We start from the raw sequence: 15,879 nt of genomic DNA, 5'->3' as shown, positions 1-15,879 counted from the left end.
CCCATACTTGCTCTTGGCATCTTTCCCGGCAGTCCCTAGTACTCTTCTGAGCCTTGTTTCAATAGTGTCTCTTTCCATATTCCTAACCTTCTGGCTTTCAGCACTGATCCCAAGACTATAACATGTGTTTACCAAGGATCAGAGCTAGAACAGTTGCAAGAGATTGCTGAAAATACTGATGACTAACATGTAGGAAGGCCATCCTCGTGACCCTGGGAGTCAATTCAGATGAGAGGCTGAGTGGTTGCCTCCCTTTTCCTCATCCTCCCTGTGAACATGCTCCAAGTTCTGCAATCTGTCAGCCAGTGTGGTCTTTCAAAAAGGAAGGTAACATTCCTTCCTTCAAAAGTGTGAAGGTTATGCACCCTCTTACAAGCAAATAACTCATTTGCACAAATCAAGTTTTATTGTCTTTTGGGCCAACTAGTAATCATCTGAAAAGACTTCACTGCATGGTCAGAATGATGAGGAAAATTGTAATGACAACAGTAGTCTATTTACTGAGCACCTGCCATATATCATAACCTGTCCCTAGCACTTTATAAACTTCACAACAATCCTATTTTTCAGATGAAGAATCTTGACTCGGAAAGCTTCAGCTATTAGTTCAAGATGACAAAGTAAATAGATGAAGACAGTTTAGAACAGTGCTTGATAAATAGAAAGCACTATGTGTTTGCTGAATAAAAAATGAATGAAAATTACAAGGTTCAGAATCAATATTTGAACCCATCCTTCTAACCACAAGGCTGGCGTTCTTTCTACTACTCCATATTGCTTCTACCTCATATCACACTGTCTGTCTCATGAGCTACCTATCCCAGGTGAGGAGTAGAGAAGGTGGGGAAAGTCTAAAGATTTATAAAATTAGAAACTTCTTCTTCTTTCTTCCTCCCTCTCTTCTTCCTTTCTCTATTCATTGCTTTCTAGAACAGGAACCAAGAGCTTCCCACCTGACTGTCTCTTGTAAGCAAGATCCCTGCCCCTTAAATTGTGTTTTCAACTTCAAAGGGCTTCTGATTTAGTTGGACAGTTAAGATGAACACACAGAAAACTACACCAGAATAAAACCAAATGAACTTCAATTGGCTTAAGTGATGTGGTGGCAAACAGAGCATTGTGGAGATTCAGAAAGGAAAGAAAGGTTAGAGAGGATTTGGGAGACAAGAGAATGTGATGTGTTCAGGGAAACCACCCTCAATTAGATATTTTCATGGTTTTTCTGGTGCTAAAAATAATCTAGTCATTGCCAAAAACATTTCAGACACAGAAGAATATGAAAAGCAAAGAAAATAAAACAAATAATATTCCTCAAAGGACTATAAATTTAAATTAATGCATATGTATCAAAGTTTCTCAATGTCAGCATTATTATTATTTTGTTCCAAGCAATTCTTTGTAGTATACAGTTGTCCTGTAGGATGTTTAGAAGCATCTGTGACTTACCTAGTAGATGCTAGTATTACTCTGATGGTCAGTTGGGCCAAACAAAAAATGTCTTCAGACACTGCCTAATATCCCCTGGACAGGGAGCTAAATTATACCTGGTTAAGATCTCTCTCTCTCTTTCTCTCCATCTGTCCATATGAATATGTATCTCTCTATATAGGCATATATATATGTGCACTCATACATGTATACACATATACACACACTCATATTTTCCACATAATTAACATAATTTTGAGGTGCATCAAAAATGGATTATGTCATGCACATTGCATTGTTATATGTCATTTTGTTCAGGTACTAACATTCACGTATACACCAGGCATTTTGCATTGATGCTGAGTTTTATATCTAGGGTTGCAGAATGATACATTTTAATTAACCAATTTTTACCTGCTTAGGTTATTTCCAAATATTTTCCTAGTATAAGAAACACTACAATGAATATCCTTGTGCATAAATCTTAGTAATGTTTTCTGATAAACTGTCAGAGGAATTTCTGGGAGGATGGCATTTGTAGATTTTGCTAATTTTTCTGCAGAAGGTTTATTCCATTGTATCATGCTCCTTCCAGCTCTGTATGACAATGCTTAATTCTCCACATCTTCACTGTTGCTATTAGCAAGAATTTAAATCTCTGACAATGTGACAGGTAAAACAAATGGTATCACATTGTAAAATTCAAAGTTGTTGATTATTAGTGGGATTGAACATTGGTTTTCACTTTTAGCTATCTATATTTTTTATTTTTAAAATCATACTTTATTTTAATGTGGGCATCATTACTGAGCACCCATCAGTCATCATTCTCTTCATACAGTTATGTCCCTCAGTCAGTTTGGTAGTATTTTTATTTAGTTACTACTCAGTTATTTCATGCTTTGTAGTTCTTTGGATAGTTTATCTCATAAATAAAGTAGTTGTTATATAATAAACTAAATAGAGCATAACATTTTTATCACCTTAATACTTCACATCTTTTCAGTTAAGTTGCAGTTTTTTATCACCTTAATACTTCACATCTTTTCAGTTAAGTTTCAGTTTATGTTCAGTTTAACTTTCATTTAAAGTTTTCTTTCACATCATGTGCAAGTAGCATTAACTATGATCTTCCTTCATAATAAGTAATTTAAACCATTAAATTGATTATAATTTCCAGAAAAAATGTTGATAATAGTTCTCATAATTCATATCTTACCATTCCCTGCCATTGGTAGATTTGAAGCTAACGTTTCAACACTAAGTAGAATTATTGTGATTTTTTTTCAGATAAAACCATAAAGGTTATCCTTTCCTAGTTACAATGTGGGCATTTTTCACTTGTTTTAGAATCAGAAGGAGTTCAAGTTTTTCAGTTTCTTTCTATAAGTGACATGGGTCTCCAGAGCTGGCAATGGGCTATTTTGGCACCATTTTCTCCTTTTGTTAAAACAACCTTGTCTTCAAGGTTGGTCCTAATAGGCTCTTCCTTTAATTTTCATCCAGTTTCCTGGGGGCAGACACAGACAGCAACGTTGCCTGGACTTTTTCCATGTGCTGTGACAGCTCCTGCAATGTCATTTTCAATTACTACCATTGCCTTTATCAGGCATAAACTCTGAGGGCAGCCCAGAGATGCTAGCTGCTTCCAGATCTACTCATTTCTATGGAAAGAGAGAGCCATGATTTCCTTCACTGACATCCTAAGGTGTAGTTTATTCTCAGGATGAGGAATTGACAATGTTTTGTTCCAACACAGCTTCATGCAGCATTGCTGGTAGAAATGTCTCAGTGTTTCCGGTATGGTAATCACATTCTTTTCTAGTTCTCAGTGATGCCGTTGGTCTCTCACTGTGTAGGTGGTTTTAAAGGCAGTTGGAAGGATAGAAATGATCCCTTGTGAACATATTGCCATGTGACCCAGAGGTCCATGTCAAATGCCTGCTTATGGCAATTGGCCTACTTTTTCCAGTATTAACTATTCATTTTTCTTGATACACAAGTGAAAGAGTAACTCAGCTTTCTCTGTAATGTTAGCATCGTGGCAAAAAGCCATCAATTCCTTTTCTTGATCTCTTATATCACTTTATTTTTTAAATGTATGTAATTTTTTCTAAAGTTCTGGTCATTTGCCTTCTTCACTCTTCCATGGTGTTTGTGCCTACTTCTGAGCTCACAGGGAGTCCCTGTGCAGTCTAAGTGGTTGCTTGGGACCTTCATTGTGGTATCCTAGATTGAGGGCTCTTCTTCTTGGATTGAGATCATAGATGATTGCTTTCAACTTTTTTTTTATGGTCTCTTATGGGTCTGGGTTATTTTCTAAATTGGGGTTTCTGGCTCTTGGGATTAGAGCTACATTTTTGCTGAGCCTTTTAAAAGTTGCCTTTTTCAGGTCTAGGTTGTCATTAACTTAAGGTGAATCATCACTTCAGTTTATAGGCTTTCTTGAAAGTGTTTTTGAAAAGGACTGGAAAAAATCCCATAAGAATGCAGAAAGATAGTGAAGTTCAAATCATTGTAAAATTTGTACAAAGCATTTAGAAGAGAAGAGAAGAGGACTTTTTCCTTGAGCCACTCTAGTTCAGCACACAGATGAAGACTTTACCAACATCTACTCCAGCTCTGATCCCAAATATCTGTCTACAGCTCTCTCTGTATCAACATCCGAGACGTTCGAAGATAAAGCTACTTGACAATGAATTAAAATGTGTAGGTATAAAGGTCAGTAAAGAATCAAATGCACACATAATGCAGAAAGCATCTTTCCAGTGTTGGCAGGGGGCAAGAAGTCAGTTCCTAGGATAATCTTGGGGTAAGCGGTAACCCTGGGCATGGATGTCCCTGCACTAGGTCAAAGAGGGATTAAATTTGAAAGAGTAGGCAAAAAATATGAGTTTTGTGGTTAGACCTCATTCCCCATCCCAAAGAATAATTTAAGGAGATTGGTAAAGAAGAATTAATGCATAACCAAACAATAAAAAAAAGTTTATGTTTAATGTGGAGCTATGTTTCCCCATATGGTAGCCATTATCTATATGTGGATACTGAGCACTTGCAAAGTGGCTGAACTAAGATGTATTGAAAGTATAACTTACAGAGGGATTTCAAAAACTTGGTAGGAACATAAAAGGTCACTAATAATCATATGCTGAAATGCATTATACTGGATAAACATTAACTAAGTGTTAAATACATGTCTACAATAAATTTCACCTATTTCTTTTTAATTTTTAAGATGCATTTAAGAAAAATTTAAAATTACACATATGGCTTACATTTGTAGCTCACATTACATTTCTGTTGGGTTGAGACACTTCCCCGGGCTTCATGGCAGGCAATACTTTAAGACAAGTGCCAGTTGACCTTTGCTTACCTTGAAAAAGTCCAGTTTTGCAGAATACTTGTCAAAGGATACCCAGCCAGCGGTTGAAACTCTTCCTCTTTCCACCATGGTAGAAGACTGTGTATTAAGAATGGAAACAAAGACCATGAATTAAATATTCACAATCTCCAGTAGTTCAACTGGTCCACATTTGTTCTCACCAAAAAATAGACATTTCGTAGGGACATGGTTCAGCTTAAGATGGTGGCCCTTCTTCCAGGTGTGATCTTTTGGCCTTCCTCACATTCGTGTATCTGAAGGCATAAGATCTGCACAAAAACTGGTTTTGGTTAGTACATCAAGGGTTTTTCCAGAAGGAATGATCTCTCTTAATGGTGGCTGTCCTCATCATAGAGCTGTCTCTGCCTCTTTGGCTATAAGGGCTGTAGCCATTGTGACCCCCAAATCTTGGATGATTGTATGTTACTCCTTAGGACTCCAAAAGATTCTTTTTTTTTTTTTTTTCATTTAACAATGCAAGCTGGTTTTGATTTCCTTAGGGCCTTTTTGTAGAGTGGGAAAGAGGGTAAAGAAACTAAAATGTACTGAAGTTTTGACTTACTGTAAGAGGTAGATTGGTGCTGCCTGAATATGAATCAGCAAACTCATCAACAGCAAGAGGTTGAGAAGAACAGATGGGAGCCTTGGCATCACACAGTCTCTGGGTGCAAGCATCCCCTTATCTTCCTGTAAATAAAAGCCTGGGTAGTGTTACCATACACACCTTACGGACATAAACCAACTTTGCTATCAGAACTCTCAGAGTCTGTTTTTAGCATTTCAGTATCTGGAAAATCAAGAGGTAAATACTGACAAGTGACCTTAGACTTAAGTCAAAGGACCATATTTATTTATGGGAAATTGAGGATCCGGACAACAACAAGACCGTCTATACTCCTTGCTTGCAATTACTTGTCTGCCAACATTTCCCAAATGGCTGAACATTTTCTTAGGTAACCTCCTCAGTCTAGGATGGTCTTGGCTCACTAGCCATACAAAGCAGGTTCTAAGTCCTCACAGGCCATGACAAAGTCCCTCCCCCAAATTTAACTCACTAGCATCCCATAACTTCCCTCAGTCTCGACGGAAGCCCCTGCAAGCATCATTTCTAGTGAAAAATCCAGAACTTGTCTACCACATTTCACAACTTCACTGCCAATAGCCAAACCACCATCATTTCCTATCCTCAGTAAGGCAGTGGTCATGTAATTAGTCTCCCTGCTTCCAGCCTTGCCCCTCTGCACAATAATGAGAATAATGAGATGCAAAGAAGCTCACACCACTCCTCTACCCACATCTCCAGTGGTGAAATTCCCATCTCACAGCACAAAGTCAATCCTCATGAGGGCCTGAAGGAGTGCCCCAGTATGTTAGTAACTCTCTGACTTTGCTTATATTCTACCTCTCATGCTCTAGACCTTACTGTCCCTTAAGCATACTGGCATTTGTATTTCCCCTGTCTGGCATGCTCATGTTGCAGACAGTCACAAGGCTTGAATGATACTTTGTCAATGAGGGTTTTCCTGGTAAAGCTATTAAAAGTTGCAACTCTCTACCCACACTCCCTATTCCTCTCCCTGTTTTATTTGTCTGGTTCATTCCCAGATTCCCCAGTACCTGGAGCATAGTAGGTCATCAACAAGATGAATGAGTGAGTGAGTAAATAAGGCTGAAACCATATTGTAAAATCCTCACTTAGCTAGGTCACAAACGAAAGCAAAAATTGCCCTGAGGGATGCAGAAAGTCTACTGTCCTGTGTGTCAGGAAAGCTGGCTCTGCACTCTTATGACCTCTGAAGTGTATTGGCCCTGCACCCTACCACAAATCATTGCTTTTCCTTTTTCAACATGGGGTAGTTGTCACAGTTGGAAACAGAGAAAGACCAGCAAAATGGAAAGAGAAAGGTTTTTGTACCTACATAAGCATGCCCTGGAGACTTCAAAGCATTTCAGGCTGTGGCTTTAGTTCTTCCTCCTGTTTGGCCACCACTTGCTTTCCATATCATCTTAGCACTGTGCACACAGCTCTTTCACAGAATTTCATAGAAAAAAAAAGTACTGTGGCTGTATCTACACATACAAATTAAGTAAAGGATGAAGGATTTTTTTTTAGTTAGAAAAAGTTAGAATTCATCGCCTACATGATTTGTTCAAACTGAACAATTTTTAAAAATTTCCTCTCTTCTCTACTTCACTTTGAAATTATACCTTTGGCCCAAAGTTTACATAACTTATCAAAAGTATGGAAATTCATCCCATTTCTGCTAGGTAAGATAATTTCCATCTAAATTCCCTTTACAAAGGGTAAAGTGATTGGCTTATTTCTGTTTCCTACTAAGTTGAAATACAAGTAACTTGGGCAGCAAAATATAGTAATATATGTATATATTAATACATTTTAAAATTGCAAAAATGTAGCAGAGGCTGATTTTTTTTTTTAATCCAATTTCAGTCAGATTTCAAACCTTTGGGAGTAGCAATTCCTTACCAGCAGGATCATTTGGTTCACACTTTGTGAATAAAAATACCTGAGAGTGAATGAGTGTAGGATCAGGTTCCTGTAGCATCTGTGGGACAATGATAGGACCCAGGACCATCTCCAGGGACAGCCTGCCAGTGTTGGCCTCCTAACACAGATAAAGCTCTTTCTCTTTCCAGCATTCTGACGCAGCCTACTGTTCTTCCCTGAGAAGCTGGTACAGAAGTCCTACAGAATAAGGCCACTTCAACTTGGTACATCTCAGTGTTCCTGGATTTCACAAAAGCTCCAGGAATACAGCATTCCTGTGAATATTGTCTTTCCTAAAGACAATGCTGCCACATTCCAAAGTCATGAGGGTGGGCTTCCATTCAGCCTGCTCACTAGGTCTACATCCACTCCTTAGCCTTTTCAGAATAATCTGCCTTCCCTCTTTGGCAAAGAACCATCTCTAGCCATTTTTGAAATGAGAATTAAGCTGTTATTTGCATAATTAAGTTCAGGAAGAGATTATTTTCACTTCTTTGAAGATTAATTGGTTCGGATCTCTGCCGAAATAAGATAAAAGACAACACAGTCCGTTTTCATTGCTGTGATGTTCTTTTACCCTGTCTAGACTTCCACTCTGTAGAGACAGGGTATCTTGGAAATTTTTTGAAAACAAGATTAAAATAAGTGTAAGTCTCTACGTGCTTTAACTGACTTAAAATTTTTGTTTTGATTGGGTATTTCCAGAAGTTCTTGATTTTGACTACTGTACAAATTATTTAATCCACTAGTTTTAGAAGCATATATGTTGCCTGAAGCTTTTGATGTAAAATATTGATATTAAGAAGCCATTGTCCATTTTCTGTCAACCTATGAACATATTACTTCCTTCTTCAAGTCTTCTAAGAAACAATGTAATAATCATTATTCTAGTCTAAATAATTATTCTAGTATATTAGTATATATGGTATAACATAATAATTATTGCTATAGGAATAATTATAGAGAACTAATGCTATAGAGAAATAATTATAACTATTATAATAACTATTATTCCTATTAGAACAATAATAATATTTTGTAGTGATAATATTCATCTAGTTATAAAACAGAAATAGCAGCCATTTACCTTATTTAATTTTCAAAATGGCCTATGACTTTGATATTTTTGTCATCCCCATTTTATTGATGAGATAAGTCAGGCATAGGGAAATGAAATTATGGTCCTTGAGCCAAACAACTGGTATACTAAGACACTAGAGTCTCCCTCCCCTTCTTATTCTTGCCTATGAGAATTCAAGCATTCTGACCTTCAGAAAGCACTCAAGCACTTTCCCCACTGTTACTGCTGTTGATCACATCCCTTTGGAAAGGATGAGCTTACCTATGTAAATGTCCTTTTTGCTTATTTATTCGCAGATTCACTCTTCAAACCTGATTCCAGTGCCCTCTCCTCCCTGAGGATTGAGGCGTTCCACAATGCTCACTGACAGAGTGAGTCACCCCCACCCACTGTGTTCCAATTGTCTTTGTATGGCCTCCCTTACTGTACTTATCACACTATCCGAGGAACATGCTGTTTGTCTGTCGACCTTGTCCTAGTCAGATTTGTGCTTCCTAGACAGAGTGCAGTGCCTAGCACTTAGCAGGTGCCCCATAAAAGTGATTTTATAAATTGACTAACTGTGTGTCTTGAAAGCTCTTCCATGGCTTTTGAGCTTCTCACCATTCTTTTTGTCCAGGCCTGTAGTGCTATTGGGACTTATTTGATAATTCAGTGAAATGGCCAAATTTCCTAAAAGCAGAAAAAAACCAGGATTGTGCCACCTCATCAGGAATCATCAACCAAGAAGGCCAAAGGCCACGTTTGGGTTAAGCTGGCAAAATCAGTTGCTTATCTTTTCATAATATGAAGAGTGGTGCTGGCTTGGGGGTGAAAGTTCAGGAATAGTGATTCCATGCTTGTACACACACACACACACACACACACACACACACGTATGGTGCCATTCCCTCTAGGAAAATTTATTTATCCACTCAACTAATATTTATTCAATGACTTCCACATATTGAGCTAGGTACAGAATACAATATTTTAAAGTGGTAAAATATAAATAAATAAGTAAATAAAGTCACTTATAAGCTGTCCTGTCAAAGAGCATGTAGCTGATGGGGGTGAGGTAGGGAGGTGGAAAGAGACAAGAGAATGGATGATGATTCCGTTCCCTGAAAAATTACTTTAATCTGGCAGGTGATAGTTACTTATCAGTTGCAAACTAACCGTCACGATACTTTTCTCTGCCACTATAGCTTCTGCTCTAGGCAGGGGACAAATATGCCCAATTTCACTTGTTAGTGGTTGTGCAGCTACAGTGTAAGACAAAAATGAGTGTAAAAACTGCACTTAGGGCTAATAACCAATATTTGTGAAGTGATTATTCTGTGCCAGTCCTATGCTTCTCATATATTATATCATTTAATTATCATAGTGACCACTGAGAGAGACAATTATTGTTTTAATAGTAGTAGTTATTAATAGCATTTGGAAAGGTAACTAATTTGCCCAAGATTACATAGCCAGTAAATGAAAGGAATAGTAATATTATCTAGACTGTTAGATCCCAAAGCTCATAGCTTTTTTTTTTTTTTTTGCCATACTGAGGTTTGAACTCAGGGCCTCACTAGGCAGATGCTCTACCACTTGAGCATTGAACTATACTGCTTCCCTCAGTGCCCAGTGGAAACCAAGGAATCTGGCAAGTTATATCTATCATCCATGTCAGATTATCTTTTCTTTTGGTGGAACTAGGGTTTGAACCCAGGGTTCAGCTTATCTTTAATCAAACAAAACAGAAGACATTTCAGAGTGGAAGTTAATTATTACCCCAGGGCATCAGTTAAAAACTGAGGCTTTTTGGGCCAACTGGAGCATGTGGCCACTCATTTTATAAGCAATTCCAGGACTAAGTCTTCAGAAATATGCATATTTGAATCATAGACATGAAGGATTAAATACTTTGATCTTCTTAAATTCATAAACCTGAGGCATAACTTATAATGATATAAAAGTTAGTGTTTTTATAATTCCACATACTTGAGAGATCTATTCTTCCAGGGAATAGTAAGGTTCAAAATATACAAAATGAACTTCGACCAGCTCTGATTGCTAATGGTACTCAAGTCATTGAGTTAGTGGTAGAACTTGAGGATGAGTTACAAGAGTTGGTTTCCTTCACAAGCTCATCTTCCAATCTACAACTGGATTCATTCACTCATTCTTTCATTCTTCAAAATATTTATTGACTGACTCTTTTTGGTGTCAGGCACTGAAAGTACAAAGAGGAGAATAATTCATAGTGCCTGCCCCTTAGATTTTCAGTCAAGAGAAAGAGAGATTGAGAGAGAGAGAGAGAGAGAGAAAGTGGGGGGGGGTAGGGGGAAAGAGAAACCCATATACACACAATGATTGCAGAGGCATGTTTAGTGTTAACATTTCCCTTCAGGCATGAGCTCCCTCAAAGCTGTAGAAGTAAGAAAATACTACCTGTTGCCATCATAAATTCATACCCTCAAATCACAAATTTAAGGGTGCCAAGGCAATTAACGTTTAACTTCCCTCTGTGATTTTCAATGCGTAGAGCATTGTGAAAATTTAATCTTCATATTAACAATGGTAAGTAGATATTCCTAGTTTCATTTAATAGATGAGAATGGATTTAAATTTTCCATGATTACAGGGCTAAAAAGCTGGGGAATAAGGAATAACTCCAAGGTTTTCATTTACAAATCAGAGCTGTACGCAGGTTACCTTATAGATATACTAGAAGGAAGTAGACAATAATCTAGAATATTTCTAAAAAGAAACTCCTAGAAGATTAAATCATACCCTACCCTTTTGGCTATCCTAGTTTCTCTTCCATCTTCAAATATAAAGTAGTCATTATCAGCTACATGCATATAAGCCTATTTTAAAGACCAAATCACCTTTTGGTCAACATAAATTGCCTAATCTCAGGATTAACCCCTGCAATATCCATTTGTTGAAGGGAGAGAAATTACAGCACTGCCAGTGGTTCAACCTACTTGTCCAATATTCACACACTTTGCACAACCCAACAAACACATTACTCATTGCCTGCCCCTCAACCACTCAGAGTACAAGGCAGAACATGAATTTGGAAATCTAGGCTTGAATTCCAACTTTTCTGTTTACTTAAATCTGGATCCCTAGTTGCCTACCTTCAGATGTGGATGAAACAGGAAAGAACTCTTGATGCAAGGCATTGTGGTGAGGGTAAAACAAGGAAATCTAACCAAGGAATTCACAATCTGGAGGAAAGATGGCAAATTACAAGTGTCCACTCTTTTGACTCCATGAATGAGAAACTAGATTCTGAAGACAGAAAGACAGGAAGAGCATTGAGAACCATGAAGACGTTATCAGGAAGGTGGAAAACCATAGAGAAAGCAAACCCACAGAAGTAAAGCTGTGAGGAATTCAAAGCCTGTCCCAGGCTTCCCAGGATGAGGAGGGGAAGTTGTAGATTCCATCACAAGGTATAACAGATTGATCTGGCAACAGGACACCAATTCTAGTTGCAGAATAAGTCCACACATCTTATAACCCTTAATCCCAGTATGGGGATGGTATAGAAGGCTATCTTTGATGAAGAGAGATTTTCTGTCACTCCCCTTGTCTCAGAGGGTGATAACAACATGCAATCTTGAGAGAGGGCCTATTGTTTGAGACTGAAAAACTCTAGGGTCCTGAAATCAAGGGAGTCTTGGGACACCCTGCCACAGAGTCTGGGACGAAAATGGTCACGAGAGGTGGTCAAGAAGAGGGAGGGTGACAGGACTCTGCAGAGAAGTCTAAGCTGAGGGGATCTATACTGGTAGCTTGGATACTGGCAGCATAGGACACCAACCATGGCAGCTTGGGCACCTGCAGGTAGGGAGTGGTGCCTTGGGCACCACAGCAATGGCAGTTTAAGTGCAAGCAATGGCAGCTCAGGGCACTTAGCAATGCATGAGGCAGAGTGCCTCAGGGTGCCAGGCAGTGTGCATGCTGGGGACTAAGGACACTCTCAGTGGCAGCTTGGAAGCAGATGGCTTGGGTACAGCTGTTGTTGGAAGCCCCACCTTCCCTGGCCAGGAGTGACATCTATAGATTAAGGTTAAGGTAGCAAAAATGCCGTGACTGGCAAAGAATTCAGTCTCTGGGACCTGCCTTTTGGCTGTATGTTTGACTGCTGGGTGAGTCAGAGCCCTGCTCCCCAGAGTTTCTGAATCACATGACATCCAGAGCCTCTTAAAATCCACAGAGAGGTGGATGGTAGTGCAGGCCCCAAAAGCACAAAGACCCAGCTCTGGAAACTGAATCCTAGTGGGTGTGCTGACAGGACTGAGGACCCAAATCAAGACCCCCCTGAATCACAAAATTCCCACAGCCTCCTCTTCCACAAAGATAGCTGAATTGTCTGTAAGCATTGAGACCAGCAGGCAGTGATTAAGTTCCTCAGTCCTCTGCTAGGCAGGGCAGAACTTAGCACTCTGTTTTCTATCCCCACTCTCTGTCACATTCAGGGGTCACCCAAAGGCTTGGATGTTTTTTGCCCTTAGGGATAGAAACCAGGGAATTTATAGAGCAAGTGTGAACCTGCCTGGTCCACAAGTTGTACAGCTCCCTGCAGCCAGTGGCAGCTCCCAGTACACAAAGAAGGGGAAGCCTCTTAGTGGAATCAACACAGAAGTGGGCAACTAACCCTCCTACCAGAGACTCCAGCTAGTTTACCTCAATCTGAGCAGTTCTGAGGATCAGTTCCCTAAACACTGTATACCGGTTTGGTTATTGAGCCTTAGCCCTCAGTCCAGTGGTGAGGAATAGCACCTCAACCCAGCTACTATCCTGTGAACATCAAGACTGTTTCAACTGAAAGAATATAGGGGATTAAAACTTCCAAACAACTTGGCCTCAGATGTATAAATCTCAATGTAGAAACACAAGTAATATGAAAAAAGCAAGATAACATATCTCCTACAAGAGTCAACAATTCCACAATAAGGGACTTGAACAATACTGAAACATGAAATTTCCAACAATGAACTCCAAAGAAAAATGATAGGAATTATCAATAAAATCAAAGAGTATAAAAGTAAAGAGGTGAGTGAAATCAAAGGGAATTCAAATGAACAACTAAATGAAATAAAGAAGACAATAGATGATATGAAGAATGAATTTAATAAAGATATAGACATCCTGAAAACAAACAAATAGATACACTGTGGAGGGGGTGCTGTTTCTTTCGCTCCCTCCTTTGTTAGAATGAGATTTCTCTCTTTCTCCTTGGTTATTACTGAACCTAACTGGGCTTAACTGGGGGTGACTGGAGATTCAGAAAAGACACAGGATAGACAGACAGACAGAAAGTGGGGTCAGGTGTGTCAAGTGCTTGGGTGGAGACGCCCAACCCTAATGCTTCTTTTCTCTATCTTTATTCTTTAAGGCCTTACTCCTTGCAGTTCTTTAAAACCTTGCTTCTAAAGTCTTCTTTAAAATCTTGCTTCAAACCTCTTTCCTGAGACTTGCATTGTCCCATATTTTCTCTTAGCTTATCTTGTGCTTAATCACTCTTAAAGTTTTTTGCCCTCTGCCCCAGGCTTGCAGCTTTTCTTTAGCATTCTCTCTTTAGTCTTCTTAAAGTCTTGGTGCTCAGACTTGCAAAGTCTTGGTCCTCTATCTTGCACTGTCCCATGTTCTCTTTGGCTTTTCTTTAGCTTCTAAAACCTATGTTAAAGTTCTTTATTTGGCTTTCTTTTCTAAGGCCTATGTTAAGGTTCTTGGTGCAGACTTTCTATCAACCCCTCTTCAGCCATTTTTTTCCCTTCAGCAATTTCCCTGCAATTCTTTTCCCTTCCAAAAGCTTCCCACACCAAAAAGCCCAAAGCAAAAGAATCAAGCCAATGCCCCAAAAAACCCAAGCCCCAAAAGCTCTCCAAACAAAAGCCAAAGGCAAAAAAGCAAAAAGCCCCCAGCCCTTCTTCAGGGGCCTTTTATAAACAGTGGCAAACAGGGTAGAGCAGAGGCTCTGAGGAGGGGCCTGACATTGTAACAGGAGAAACCTATGTTCCTGCTTCTCTGAATGCAAGCTTAGGAGACACAGCTGTTTTGCTTTTTCTGTTTCTTGACTGGGGCTCTGCCTATCTTGGCCTACAGAGGAAAGCAATTAAGCTGTATTTCGCCTTGCTTATGTCCAGTTCTCATAGGCTTTTCAGAATCTGCTCTCCACAATACTAGAAATGAAAAGCTCAATAGCCCAAATAAAAACTCAATTGAAAGCCTTACTAATAGAATGGACCAAGTTGAAAATAAGAGTATCAGGGATCCGAGATAAAACAGAGGAATTCAACCACTCAAAGACAAAGAAAATACAAAGAAAACATGAATAGAACACATAAAACCTCTGGGACAACCTCAAAAGACAAATGTATGAATCATGAGTATAGAAGATGAAGAAGAGATATAAGCTAAAGACACAGAAAATATGTTCAACAAAATAATAACAGAAAACTTCCCCAATCTCAGGAAAAGAGGGTCATCCAGGTATGGGAGGCTTGCAAAATACCAAACAGGCAAGATCAGAAAGAAACACCCCTAGAAATATTATAATTTGAGCACTGTATATGTAAAACAAAGAAAGAATATTGAAAGCTGCAAAAGAGAAGCAACAAGTCACATAGAAAGGCAAACCCATCAGAGTATCAGCAGATTTTTTCAATGGATGCTCTAAAAGAAAGGAGGGCCTGGAATGATATATTCTAAGCCCTGAAAGAAAATAACTGTCAACCTAGTTTAGTGTACCCATCAAAGCTATCCTTCATAATTGAATGAGAAATAAAAACCTTCCACAAAAACACTAAATGAACTCAAGTCTGGCAAAAGATGAACACTCAATGTATCATCACTGTTTTTTTAATAACCTACTCATATTGGAGATTTGAGGGTTAAGAGAGTGGAGAGCACATTGCAATGCTGGTGAACAACTAAATTTGTACAGGAGTCCTTATGAGATAATGTCAAATGCAGATGTTTTACCTCCCCAAATTTAAATGTCATAGGAGGTGAAGGACACCTTTGTCAGCACCTCCATTTTGGCAGTCAAAACTTGCTCTGTGCACCTCTCCTTATCAGTGAGTGCAATGATATGCCCACATTGATCGATTGTTCCACAAATGTTTTTTTATGGCCCAAACACCAAGTCAAGAGCACCCTATGATTGAAATCTGTTGATGTTGCTCTCTACGCATTCTAGAAAAAAAAAAAAAAAACTATAATTTTTGTAAAGCCTTTCCCTGTGCTCATGATTTACACAAGTGAATCCAGTCACACTTACCTGAAAATCCAAACACAGTGGGTAGAATTGACAGAAGTCCTTTGTTCATAAAAACAAGCCTCGGTATTTGAACTAGCTGTTAGAGATTGGTATATATATTTTTTTAAATCAGCACTTACTATTTGTCAACCACTGCATTGAATTCTTTACATGTCCTACATATCTTATTACCTGATTAAATTCTCAGAACAATTCTGGGAAGTAGAGAA

The 15,879-nt window shown here is 38.8% G+C and overlaps 1 protein-coding gene across 7 annotated transcripts in view; it reads left to right on the top strand.

Moving 5' to 3' along the window:
- Positions 1 to 15,879, top strand: part of C8H12orf42 (chromosome 8 C12orf42 homolog) — a 340,441-nt gene that overhangs the window by 297,351 nt on the left and 27,211 nt on the right. For 2 of the 7 annotated variants that reach the window (XR_012450967.1, XR_012450969.1), the window contains one exon: positions 8,697 to 8,772. The exons of the other annotated variants lie outside the window; for them this stretch is intronic. The gene's annotated coding sequence lies outside the window, so the exon portion shown is untranslated. Of the gene's footprint in view, positions 1 to 8,696; positions 8,773 to 15,879 lie in introns of those variants that run through there. 7 annotated transcript variants of the gene reach the window in all.

Source organism: Castor canadensis, chromosome 8 (genome assembly GCF_047511655.1).
Source record: "Castor canadensis chromosome 8, mCasCan1.hap1v2, whole genome shotgun sequence".
Lineage (NCBI taxonomy): Eukaryota > Metazoa > Chordata > Mammalia > Rodentia > Castoridae > Castor > Castor canadensis.
This window is presented reverse-complemented; position numbering and strand designations above follow the sequence as displayed.